We start from the raw sequence: 11,188 nt of genomic DNA, 5'->3' as shown, positions 1-11,188 counted from the left end.
AAATATCGTGTCCCTAGTAAGCCTCTACTAGACTAGCTCGTTGATCAAGGATGGTAAAGGTTTCCTAACCATAGACATGTGTTGTCATTTGATAACGGGATCACATCATTAGGAGAATGATGTGATGGACATGACCCATCCATTAGCTTGGCATATTGATCGTTTAGTTTATTGCTATTGCTTTCTTCATGTCAAATACATATTCCTTCGACTATGAGATTAGGCAACTGCCAGATACCAGAGGAACGCCTTCTGTGCTATCAAACGTCACAATGTAACTGGGTGATCATAAAGATGCTCTACAGGTATTTCCGAAGGTGTTTGTTGGGTTGGCATATATAGATCGAGATTAGGATTTGTCACTCCAAGTATCAAAGACGTATGTCTGGGCCCTCTCGGTAATACACATCATAAGCTTGCAAGAAAACAACTAAGGAGTTAGTCACAAGGTGATGTATTACAGGACGAGTAAAGAGACTTGTCGGTAACGAGATTGAACTAGGTATAAAGATACCGACGATTGAATCTCGGGCAAGTGACATTGTCGGAGTATTCTTGCGACAGATGCCAGTGGGTGGCTTATCATGGATGGGGACAGGAGGACATCGTCGGGCCCTGGAAGCGGGAATGGGCAAGATCTCAATCGCACCCAGGTTTGCGGCTCTGCGGGGAGATAACACCCCTAGTCCCGCTCCGCGGGGTCTCCGCATGATGACTATGATCAAATGGTAGCTACATGCTTGCTCCTTGAGCTGTATTGCTAGAGGAAGAAGAAGGGCAAGGCTAGATCTCTTACTTCTCCTAGCTTTAGTGTGTGTGGATGGTGTGTGTGCTGAACCCTTTGCATGGGAGAACCTGGAAGGTTTATATAGGCCTACCCCCAGGGGTACAATGGTAATATGGCCGGGTGTATGAACCGGACGTCTGCGTCTAGGGTCGCCGGGTTCTCCGCAAACTGCTGGGGTCCGCCACCTGGTGGGCCCTACTGGCTGCCGAGAATTCGGCCGACAGGTAGGGCCCGCCGCCTACGGGCCATGCTGATTGCCTTTTGCTGTAGCATTGTACTTGATGACAGAGGCCTCGTTAGGAGTCATGTGGCTATAGCCCCGCCGCCTGGTCTGCGCTCACTGTAGCCTTGCTCCATGTTGTCGGGTTAATGGTGCATGGATTCTGAGAGGGGGGACGGGCCGGCTGCTGGAGGCCGACCCGTCCTCGAGGCCGCCTTCTTGGGGAGCACTGTCTCCTGGTTGCTCACGGACAGGTAGGGCATGCTGCCTGCGGGTCGTACACACCGCCCGTCGTGGGAGCATGGCCCTTGCCGACGAGGGCCATGTCATCAGTCGTATGGCTACAATGTCGTGCCGAATGGGAAGGTGACCGCTTGGCCAAATCGCACTATAGCCACGCTCCTCCGTGATTCGGGGGAGGAGGAGGCCCTGTAGCCACACCCCATCTCATCGTAATGAATGGGTGTAGACTCCAAGGAGAGGAGGGGCCGTTTGTTAGGAGACGGCCCCCTAAGGCCGCCTTCTAAGAATGCGCCGTCTTCTAGGAGTCGGCCGCCTGGGCCAACCGGCCCAAGGAGTTGGCCGCATGTCCACAAGGTGCGAGGGGCTCTGCTAGCCCTAATTTCTTGCAATGCTAGGGGTGTGGATGGGCTACCCGTGGTCAATCCCTCCGACAGTAGTCCGCGAAACTAGTGAGGCGCCGTGACTCAAGCCGGAGTGCCTCAGCAGTTTCCTACTCCGAGAGAGCTTGTGTCTTTGCTTCGTCCGGCTAGGAGATGCCGTCTTCCAGGAGCCGGCCGAGGCTGGATCGGCCGCCTGGTGAATTTGAATCGTCGTGGTGGGCGCCGGGTTGATGCCGCCGAGTGGCGCGCCCGCCGCCTGTTGCTCGCTTGCCATGTGTCGCCGGCAGGCCAGGCCGACCTGCCAGCCCACACGTGTGACGGGACGCTGCCGCAGGCCCGGGTCCACCACCACAGGGCCTCGGCACGTGCATGGATCCGCTGCGGTTGAGGTGGGCGGTTGCCCTTCCCAGGTGCAATGATCACACACCTTTAAGGCGCGGGATCTGCGGGGTCATGAGGGGCGTGGGCATAGTTAATCCCCACATCCCCCATGTCTTGCCGCTTCGGCTCCGCCGCCGCGGCCATATAAGTTGGAGGGAGGGCGTGCGGCCGAAGGCATGCACGCTCGTTCTCTCTCGAACTTCTTCCTCCCTCCGCTCTTGCTTCCTCGCCGCCGCTGCACGGCCGCTCTGCTTCACAACTGAAACGCCGCCGCAGCTCGTCGTCGCCCGGCTTCACTGCGCCACCGCCTCTTCGCAGCCACCCTACCTCTTCGCGCTGCCGCCGAGCCACCGTGATCCATGGCGCGAGGTGAATGGGACAGGTCGAATGTCCACGACGGGCACATCGAGTTCCTCCGTGCAACGCGGTGGTTACCCAACGAGGCGTGCTTGGGGACGCGCCTCCCGGACGAATGGGGGATCTCGCCGGCTCCGCAAGCCGCTGAGTTTGTCATTTTCCGCAGCCACTTACACCGTGGCTTCGGCTTGCCGGCAAGCGGCTTCCTCCGCGAGTTCCTCGACTTCTACCGGCTGCAACCTCACCACCTCACGCCCAATATGTGTGATGTAGGGTAGAACCCTAATCGGCCGATCTTTCACGAAAGGAGCGGATCCCGCGAAGAACACGCGGGGGAAAACGAGGGGAAACACAAGGGAAAACACGAGAGAATCACTAAACCAACACGAAATAGTCACACATGTGCTAGATCCTCGAGTACATAAGATATCACATGATCCACAGACTACTAGGTATGATACAAAGGTAGCCGGTCTTCTCCGTGAGGAGCTCTTGAATCCACGAGGGGATCTTCCCTTAGAGGGGTCTTGAATCCAAAGGGATCTTCTCCGAAGAGGGGTCGCAGTCTCTCTCGTGGAGTAGATCCGATGTGGATGAGCAATGCTCTATCTCTAAATATGAGCTAAACCAATGCTAACCCTAGAAAAGTGGTGGAGGAGTCATTTATATAGGCAAAGGGGGCGAAGGGGTACATGGGCCTCGGCCCAACATCATGCACGCAGGCACTGTCCGGATGATCCGGATGTTGGTCTGGATGATCCGGGCTTCGAGGGTCCGGATGATCCGGGTCGGCGTCCGGATCGTCCGATTGTGTTGAGGGGGCTGCGGGAGGTCCGGATGTCCGGGTGCGCCCGGATGATCCGGGACGGGGTCCGGATGATCCGGCTTCAGGGCAGCCTCGGTTGCTCTCGGGTCTCCAATTGTCTGGATCATCCGGGACCTCGTCCGGATCATCCGGCCAGCCTGCGACTTGGCTGATTTCTTCTCCGTCTTCACGCATGTCTTTCGTTCCCGATCCTTCTTGCTCCTTAGCTTCTCCATGGATAGTTCCTTGGTACCTGAGCATGCACAATGTCTCCGTTTGAGGTAGTAGCCATGTCTCATGTGCATTGAAGTGGAATTATGAGAGGAGTGATGTCACCTCGGTTTCGAGAGCTCTTGCACGTGCTCGTGTCATGGGTCCAGTAGGCACTTGGTGAGACGATGATAGGTCCATGGGGATGACCTTGGGATGCTCCGCATCATCTCCCCTCCCTTGGGGAAGATCCGACCTCGAATCTAATTCTTCATCACCATGGTAGGGTGAGAGGTCCTTGACATTGAAGATGTCGCTCACATTGTACTTGTCTCGCGGGAGGTCGATCTTGTAGGCGTTGTTGTTGTGACGTGCAAGCACCTTGAAAGGTCCATCCGCTCGAGGTAGAAGCTTGGACTTGCGTTCAGTTGGGAAGCGGTCTTTGCGAAGGTGTAGCCACACAAGATCACCAATGTTGAATACCATGGGGTGCTTGTTGATGTTGAGCTTAGTTGCAAGACGTTGTACTTGGCGCTCGATGGTGTGCCTTGTATCTTCATGAACCTTCTTGAGATGGTTAACACATGCACTTGCATCCATATTGATGCGCTCTTGGAGTGGTAGAGGAAGAATGTCCAATGGTGACAATGGGTTGAATCCGTAGACGACCTCGAAGGGGGACTTGCCGGTTGTTGAGTGTCTTGCGCGGTTGTAGGCGAACTCGGTGATATGTAGACACTCCTCCCACTCCTTGATGTTCTTTTTGACGAGCACTCGAAGTAGAGCGGAGAGTGTGCGGTTGGTCACTTCCGGTTGGCCGTCAGTTTGTGGGTGGTACGCCGTGGAGAAGAGTAGCTTGATTCTGAGCTTGGTGTATAGGGTCTTCCAAAAGTAGCTTAGGAACTTGACGTCACGGTCTGAGACGATCGTCTTTGGCACTCCATGTAGACGCAATATTTCCCTACAAAAGAGATTGGCAACATGTGAAGCATGGTCTATCTTGTTGCAAGGAATGAAATGTGCCATCTTAGAGAATCGGTCCACAACAACAAATACCTAATCCTTTCCATTTCTAGTCCTAGGCAATCCAAGTACAAAATCCATGCTAATATCTTCCCATGGTTGATATGGAATTGGGAGAGGCATGTAAAGGCCATGGGATTAAGCTTTTGACTTAGCTTTGTGACATGTAGAGCATCGGTTGGTGAAGCGGTTGACGTCGCGAAACATCTTTGGCCAATAGTAGTTCTTGGGGAGCATAGAGAAAGTCTTGTCGCATCCAAAATGTCCCATTAGTCCTCCGCCATGAGATTCCTGCAAAAGCAACAAACGAAGGGAAGACTCGGGGATGCAAAGCTTGTTAGCTCTCATAAGATATCCATCTTTGATGTAATAACGTTCCCAGGAGGTATGCATCAAGCATTTGGCATAAGGAGTAGCAAACGTAGGATCATGCTCATACAAGTCTTTTATGTGCTCAAAGCCAATGCTATCCAATTCAAGTTGAGTAACAAGCATGCATATGCGGGAAAGAGCGCCTGCCACAATGTTTTCCTTACCTTTAATGTACTTGATGACATAAGGAAAAGATGCAATAAATTCACTCCATTTAGCATGACGCTTGTTCAACTTGGTTTGGCCCTTAAGATACTTGAGTGTTTCATGATCGGTATGAATGATGAATTCATGAGGGCGAATATAGTGTTCCCATTCATGAAAAACGCACACTAAAGCATAGACCTCTTTGTCATAGATGGGGTAATTGAGTTGTGCTCCGGGAAGTTTCTCACTAAAGTAAGCTATGGGGCGTTTCTCTTGCGTTAACACACCTCCTATGCCATTACCACTAGCATCACAATGAATCTCAAAGGGCTTGTCAAAGTTGGGTAATACAAGCACGGGAGCATGAGCAAGCCAATTCTCAAGCTCATTGACAGCGGTATCTTAGGATGATCCCCAAACAAAAGGGCATTCTTCTTGCTCAAAGCATGCAAAGGCGAAGAAATGGTGCTAAAATCTTTCACAAAGCAACGATAGAAACCCGCAAGGCCAAGAAAGCTACGCACTTGTTGCAAGTTGGTTCGTTGGGGCCAAGTCTTAATAGCATTGATCTTGGACTCATCGACGTGAACACCCTTAGAAGATACAACAAAACCCAAGAAAACGAGCTTATCAACGCCGAAAAGGCACTTTTCCATGTTAGCAAAGAGATGCTCGTTTCGAAGAGTTTGTAAAACGGTTCGAACATGGGTGACATGATCTTGAAATTCCTGCATAAGAGAAGACAACACTAAAGGTAGAGCGTGAGAGGTGTTAGCTTGTGTTGCATTGTCCTTGCACAAAAGGACATAGTGTAGGACACTAGATGGGTTCTCACACACTCCTCTTATCTCACTTTTGGTGGAAAATAGGACTAAGTTCTTCTTGTCGTTCATCGTTGAGGTGCTCGATTTGGGCTTGTGGCGCTCACTCTCTTTTTGGTGGCTCGCTCTCTCACTATTCTCTCCACGATGGGTGGCTTTCTTGTTGGAGATCACTTGGCTTGGAGACATGGGCCGATGTACATACTCCTTTCCTTTCATCTTGAAGATGTAGTGGTTCGTTCGGCCATTCTGGATGACACCTCTATCAAATTGCCATGGGCGTCCAAGGGGAAGGTGGCAAACGGTCATTGGAATGACATCACACTCCAAAGTGTCTTCGTAGGCGCCAATTTTGAAGGAGACTTGTACTCGATGCTCGACTTGGATAGTGCCGGAGTCGCTAAGCCATTGAACTTTGTAGGGATGTGGATGCTTCATCTTGGGCAATTGGAGCTTGGAGCAAAGTTCTTCACTTGCGAGGTCATGACAACTCCCTCCATCGATGATGACATTGATGGACATTCCATTGATGCCGGCCTTGGTATGAAAGGTATGGAATCGTTGGTCTTATTCTTGATGATGTTGAAGATTCAAGACCTTGGAGACAACTAGAGCGGGAGTTGAATCTTCATCGCAAAAGACTTGTTCCTCTTCATCGTTCACTTGCCGGTGCATGGCGACTTGCTCGAGGGCGTCCATTTCTCCTTCACTCATTGAGTCATAAGTGCCATCGTCGTTGAGGATCGTGGTTCGCTTGTTGGTGCACTGAAAGGACTTGCGGCCTCGGCCTCCACATGTGAAGCATTTGAAGCAGCTTGTTCTCATCGGTTTGGGTTGATGATGATGAAGCTCTCGGCTTGAAGTTGCTCGTTGTAGTAGGATGACTTGGGGTTGAAGAAGCTTTCTTGTAACTCGACTTGTTGACATTGCTTGGAGAAAGCTTTGTTGATGTAGAAGGTGTTGGAGTCGTTGAAGCTTGGGTGTTGGACAAAACCATATGACTTGGATGAGAACCTGGCATACTTGAAATCATCTTGCACTTGGCGTTCCGCTTTGGTAGCTTGATGCACTAGCTTGATGAGGTTCGAGTATGGTTGGAAGTCGGCGATCTTCTCGATAGGGTGATTGAGCCCATTCAAGAAACATGCCATAGTTTGCTCATCATCTTCCATGACATTGGCTCGTATATGGCAATATCCATCTCCTTGTAGTACTCTTCAATGCTCTTGGTTCCTTGCTTGAGTAGTTGGAGTTTCTTGAAGATGTCACGGTTGTAGTAGGTGGGCATGAAGCGTGCTCTCATGACATCCTTCATTTGCGCCCAAGTAGTGATGGGTGGTTCACCTTTAGCCGCATGGCATTCGATGACTTGTTCCCACCAAATGAGGACATCGTCTTGGAAATCAAGGGATGCCATCGCGATCTTCTTCTCTTCTTCATTATTGTGCAAGCGGAAGATTTTGTCGACCTTCAATGCCCATGAAAGGTACTCTTTGGGATCATTGTTTCCATGGAACTTGGGCATGGTGAATTTTAGCTTGCCATAGCGTTGCTCTTCATTGTGTTGGGGTCGGGGATGATGATGCCCATGTTGTTGATGATTCTCAAGCTCGTGTTGCTCTTGGTGAGGAGGGTTGTCAGCCCCATGTTGCTCTTGTGGAGGATTTCTATTGTCTTCATGCTCTTGGCGATCTTGATGTCCTTGAGGAGCTTTTGGAGGGGCTTGTCGAGCTCGAGGAGGAACTTTTGGAACTTGACGATGCATGCGAGGTGGAAATCTTCGTTCGTGAGCTTCGTCGCCAAGTGCTTCTTCATGTTCACGAGCTTGTCGGCCTCGGTTGGCTACGGCTCGACTTGAGTCTTGGAGGGCTTGTTGCGCCTCAAGTGCTTGAGCATCTCGCAATTGTTGCGCTTGACGTTGTGCCTCGGTGTCTTGTGCTTCTTGCTGTAGACGCGCTCGCTCTTCCTCTTCATGTTGGCATTGTCGTTGCCGTTCTCATGCTAGCGCAAAAGCCTCTTGGGTTTGATGTTGTCGGTGCTCTTGAGAGTTGGTGTCGCTTAGAGGATTGAGGCTTGCTTGACGATCGTTGCACGCGGCACAACAAAGAGTGTTCGATGTCGGGGTACTTGAACTGGAGAGGGTGAAGTCGGAGTGTCGACTTGAGCGGCTCCGTCTTGATGGGGACAAAGTGGAAGAAGAGCGGTTGAGCAACAAAGCACGAATCTCGTCCATTCTTGCGTCATTCTCTTGCTTGTGATCGTCGAGCTTGTGGTCGAAGTAATCCCTTGTACGTTGCTCGGAGTGTCGCAAGTCGGCGGCGAGGTTGTCGATGCGTTCACTCATTGGTTGTTGCTCTTGATGCAAAGCACGTTGTGCACCAAAGTGGTGGCTCTTGGTGACATAGGAGTTCATGTCGTTGTCATGCTTGATGAAGAGTGGGTTGGTAGAAGTACTTGGCCTATCCATCATTCCAAGAGAAGTATGTGAGTGGGAGAAAGAGAAGAACGTATACCAAATGTACCTTGACCGAAGTTGAAGGTGGATCAATGATCACTCCAATGTGGACAAGGAAATAACACAATTGGTAACTATTCTTGTCGATTTCTCACACCTACACATGTAAAAGCTTATGGTGTAGCTTGGTTAGGATGGTGGCACAAAATTTGATGTGAAAGTTAGCAAGATTCAATAATATTGGAAAAGATTCACAAATTTGCAAATGCAACAAGTAGACCAAGCAATCTAAGGTACACGGAAACACACATGCAAAGAGATAAGTGGGGTTGTGCAACCAAGGATGAGTCAAAATGTGGAATCTAGGAAAATGCTCGTGTTGCACAACACTAGAGAGACGCTAGCACGATTGCGCAATAGGCGGATACGAACTTGTGCACAACCTACTAAGCAAAAATGCAATGACTTCTATCCCAAGTATGCTCTATGTATGGTGTTTCGATGAAATGATCCAAGATGATCTAGTATGACAATCTTAATGTTGTATGATGCTATGCTTCTTGCTTATAAGATCTTTGCTTATCTTCCCCTTTTGCTTAAAAGCTTGTTTGGCTCTTTGTGTGTTGAGCTCTTTTCTCATGCAATGCTTCACGAACCAAGATAGAAATTGTGTATGTGATGACAACTTTGTGACACAAGAGATGATACCAAGATATGCACCAATGATGTATATATGCTATGGGAAGTATGATCTCTAATGTGCAAAAGTTACGTTGCTGGCAATACTCAAAGGCTAGTCTCGATGGGTAAGCTACGCAAAAAGATAAGGCTATGGTGGTTATCAAAGTAATGTCAAGGGGCGGACAAAGATGTCGTCAAAGTTACCGTCCTTGCTTACGGTTGAGGGTATCACAAACCCAAGATGACGTTACCGGGAAGGTCGTTGTTGATGACGCGTATGTGGCGAAGATGAGCGGCGGTGATGTCAATGTCGAACCGTTCCTAGTTAGCTGAAACACCCTAGGAAACTATGAACCACAACTCAAACTCTCAAAACCAAATGCGGCAAAATGTCTCGAAGTTGGTAGCGGTCAAGTGGTGGATGTATCAAGAGGGTTGGAAGAAGGTAGGTGGTGGTAGTCGAAGGGGGTATGCGGAGGCATAGGCGGCGGTGGCTGAAAACTGCAGAAAATGCAGTTTTGTCAGTGGAAGCCGGATGATCCGGTCCAGGAGCCGGATGATCTGGGTGGAGCCGGATGATCCGGGGCAATGTCCGGATGACCCGGGTGGGTCAACCTGCTCGGGTATGGCTCGGGATGAACTCAAAAACGGGGTCAAATTTGATGATTTCATGGATTTTTGGGTGGATTGCGAGGTGGAGATGGTGGGGGAAGGTAAGATCCACTTGCAACACAACAAATTCATGGATCAAAACCAACAAAACATCATCAAAACTCACAAAATCACAAGATTTTTTTTGGGCTGGCAAGAGCTAAAGGTCGGAAACATTGTCCACATGAAAAATGACTAAGGAACAACACCAACACAGGCCAAGCCGGCTCCTAGCCTCACCCGTCCAGCTGCCCAGTTGCTGGCCGGCCAGCTTCTCGCTCGACTAGCTATGCTCTAGATAGACGAAGTAACTTGCCTATTCTAAAACTTCCAAGTCCCTAACCCAGCCACAGACCACAGCGCGGCTATCCGGCTGGCAGGCAGCAGCCAAAGGAAGACTGCAAAAGAAAAAGCCATGTAGAGAAAAGGCAAAACCGAGCCATAACCCGGCAAAAGACACATGCATGTGGGAAATAAAATATTTACATCACCAAAGGCCCAAGGATAGCATTCAACAGAGTTTGAAATACACCCCTAGTGGGTGGAATTGCGCATGATTAACTTGTTCGTTTGAGCACAAGAGAGAAAAACTTAAAGCATAACTAGGCTAGAGGTGCGGAAGGTGGCTCGGCCGGATTGGCGGTGGCCGTAGCGCCGGCTAGTGGGGCATCCGACTGGCTGGTTCCGACTTGGTCGGCGGCGGTTGAAGTAGTCTCCGGCTGCCTGCTGGCTGAAGCCGGAGTGGGCCGGGTCCGACTGGTCACTCCGTCATCTCGGGCATTGTCATCGTCTTCCCCATCCTCGTCGTCCTCCTCGCCTTCGTCCATGGAGGCGATCTCCTCCGCCTAGTCACCCCCCTTGTCCGGGTTCAGCCTGAACCAGGATGGCGGCACCTTAGTACCATCGTCCGCCCGCTTCGAGATGAAGACGCCGATGTCGGCGTAGTCGGCGAGGGCCTCCGCGCGTTTGACGATCTCCTCACGCTCCGCCTCCAGCTCCGGCCCCGCTTCCTAGTGGAAGGTGGCCAGCTGAGCCAACCTCACATCTGGGTACCACGCCTTGATGAACTCCAGTACCGCCCTAGCACCCGCTCGTGTTGCAGCAACTTTCCAAGCCTCGAGTCACTCGGCCGCCACCTCCAACCAGTCGACGGTCAGACTGGGAGTCCGGGGCACCTGCACGTCTGGCCAGAGCCCCGCCAGGACCTGCGACCCGACGCACTGAAGTCGGTGGAGCAGGCGGTGCGCTGGCTCAAGGCACATCCGGACGACCAATAGCTGCTCGCCCAGAGTCCGGGGCTGGTTTGGCGGAATATCTGCGCCCGCCATCCTCCGTAGATCGTGTCGCGCCTCGATGGCCTAGCAGATGGTAACAGAGCGATTGAGGAAATACTCTATTCAAAAGAAGACTAAAGATTTAGAAGTCGGCCTCCTACAGCGGCCGGCGACTAAGCAACAAAGGACAAAAGTATCTACCTTTGAGCATATCGTCGATCACCGAGTAGCCCTCAGACAGGTACTTCTCCTGGTCGACCGAGCTTGAGCGCTGGGACTCGAACTCGGCCTTGAGGAGCGCCTCCCCGTCCTTTAGCTGCCGAACCTGCTCCTTGTGCTAGGCCGCCTGGTCTGCGAGCTCCTTCTCCAACCGGTCACGCT

This window comes from Triticum aestivum, chromosome 4A (genome assembly GCF_018294505.1).
Source record: "Triticum aestivum cultivar Chinese Spring chromosome 4A, IWGSC CS RefSeq v2.1, whole genome shotgun sequence".
Lineage (NCBI taxonomy): Eukaryota > Viridiplantae > Streptophyta > Magnoliopsida > Poales > Poaceae > Triticum > Triticum aestivum.
Note: the sequence above shows the minus strand (reverse complement) of the source record.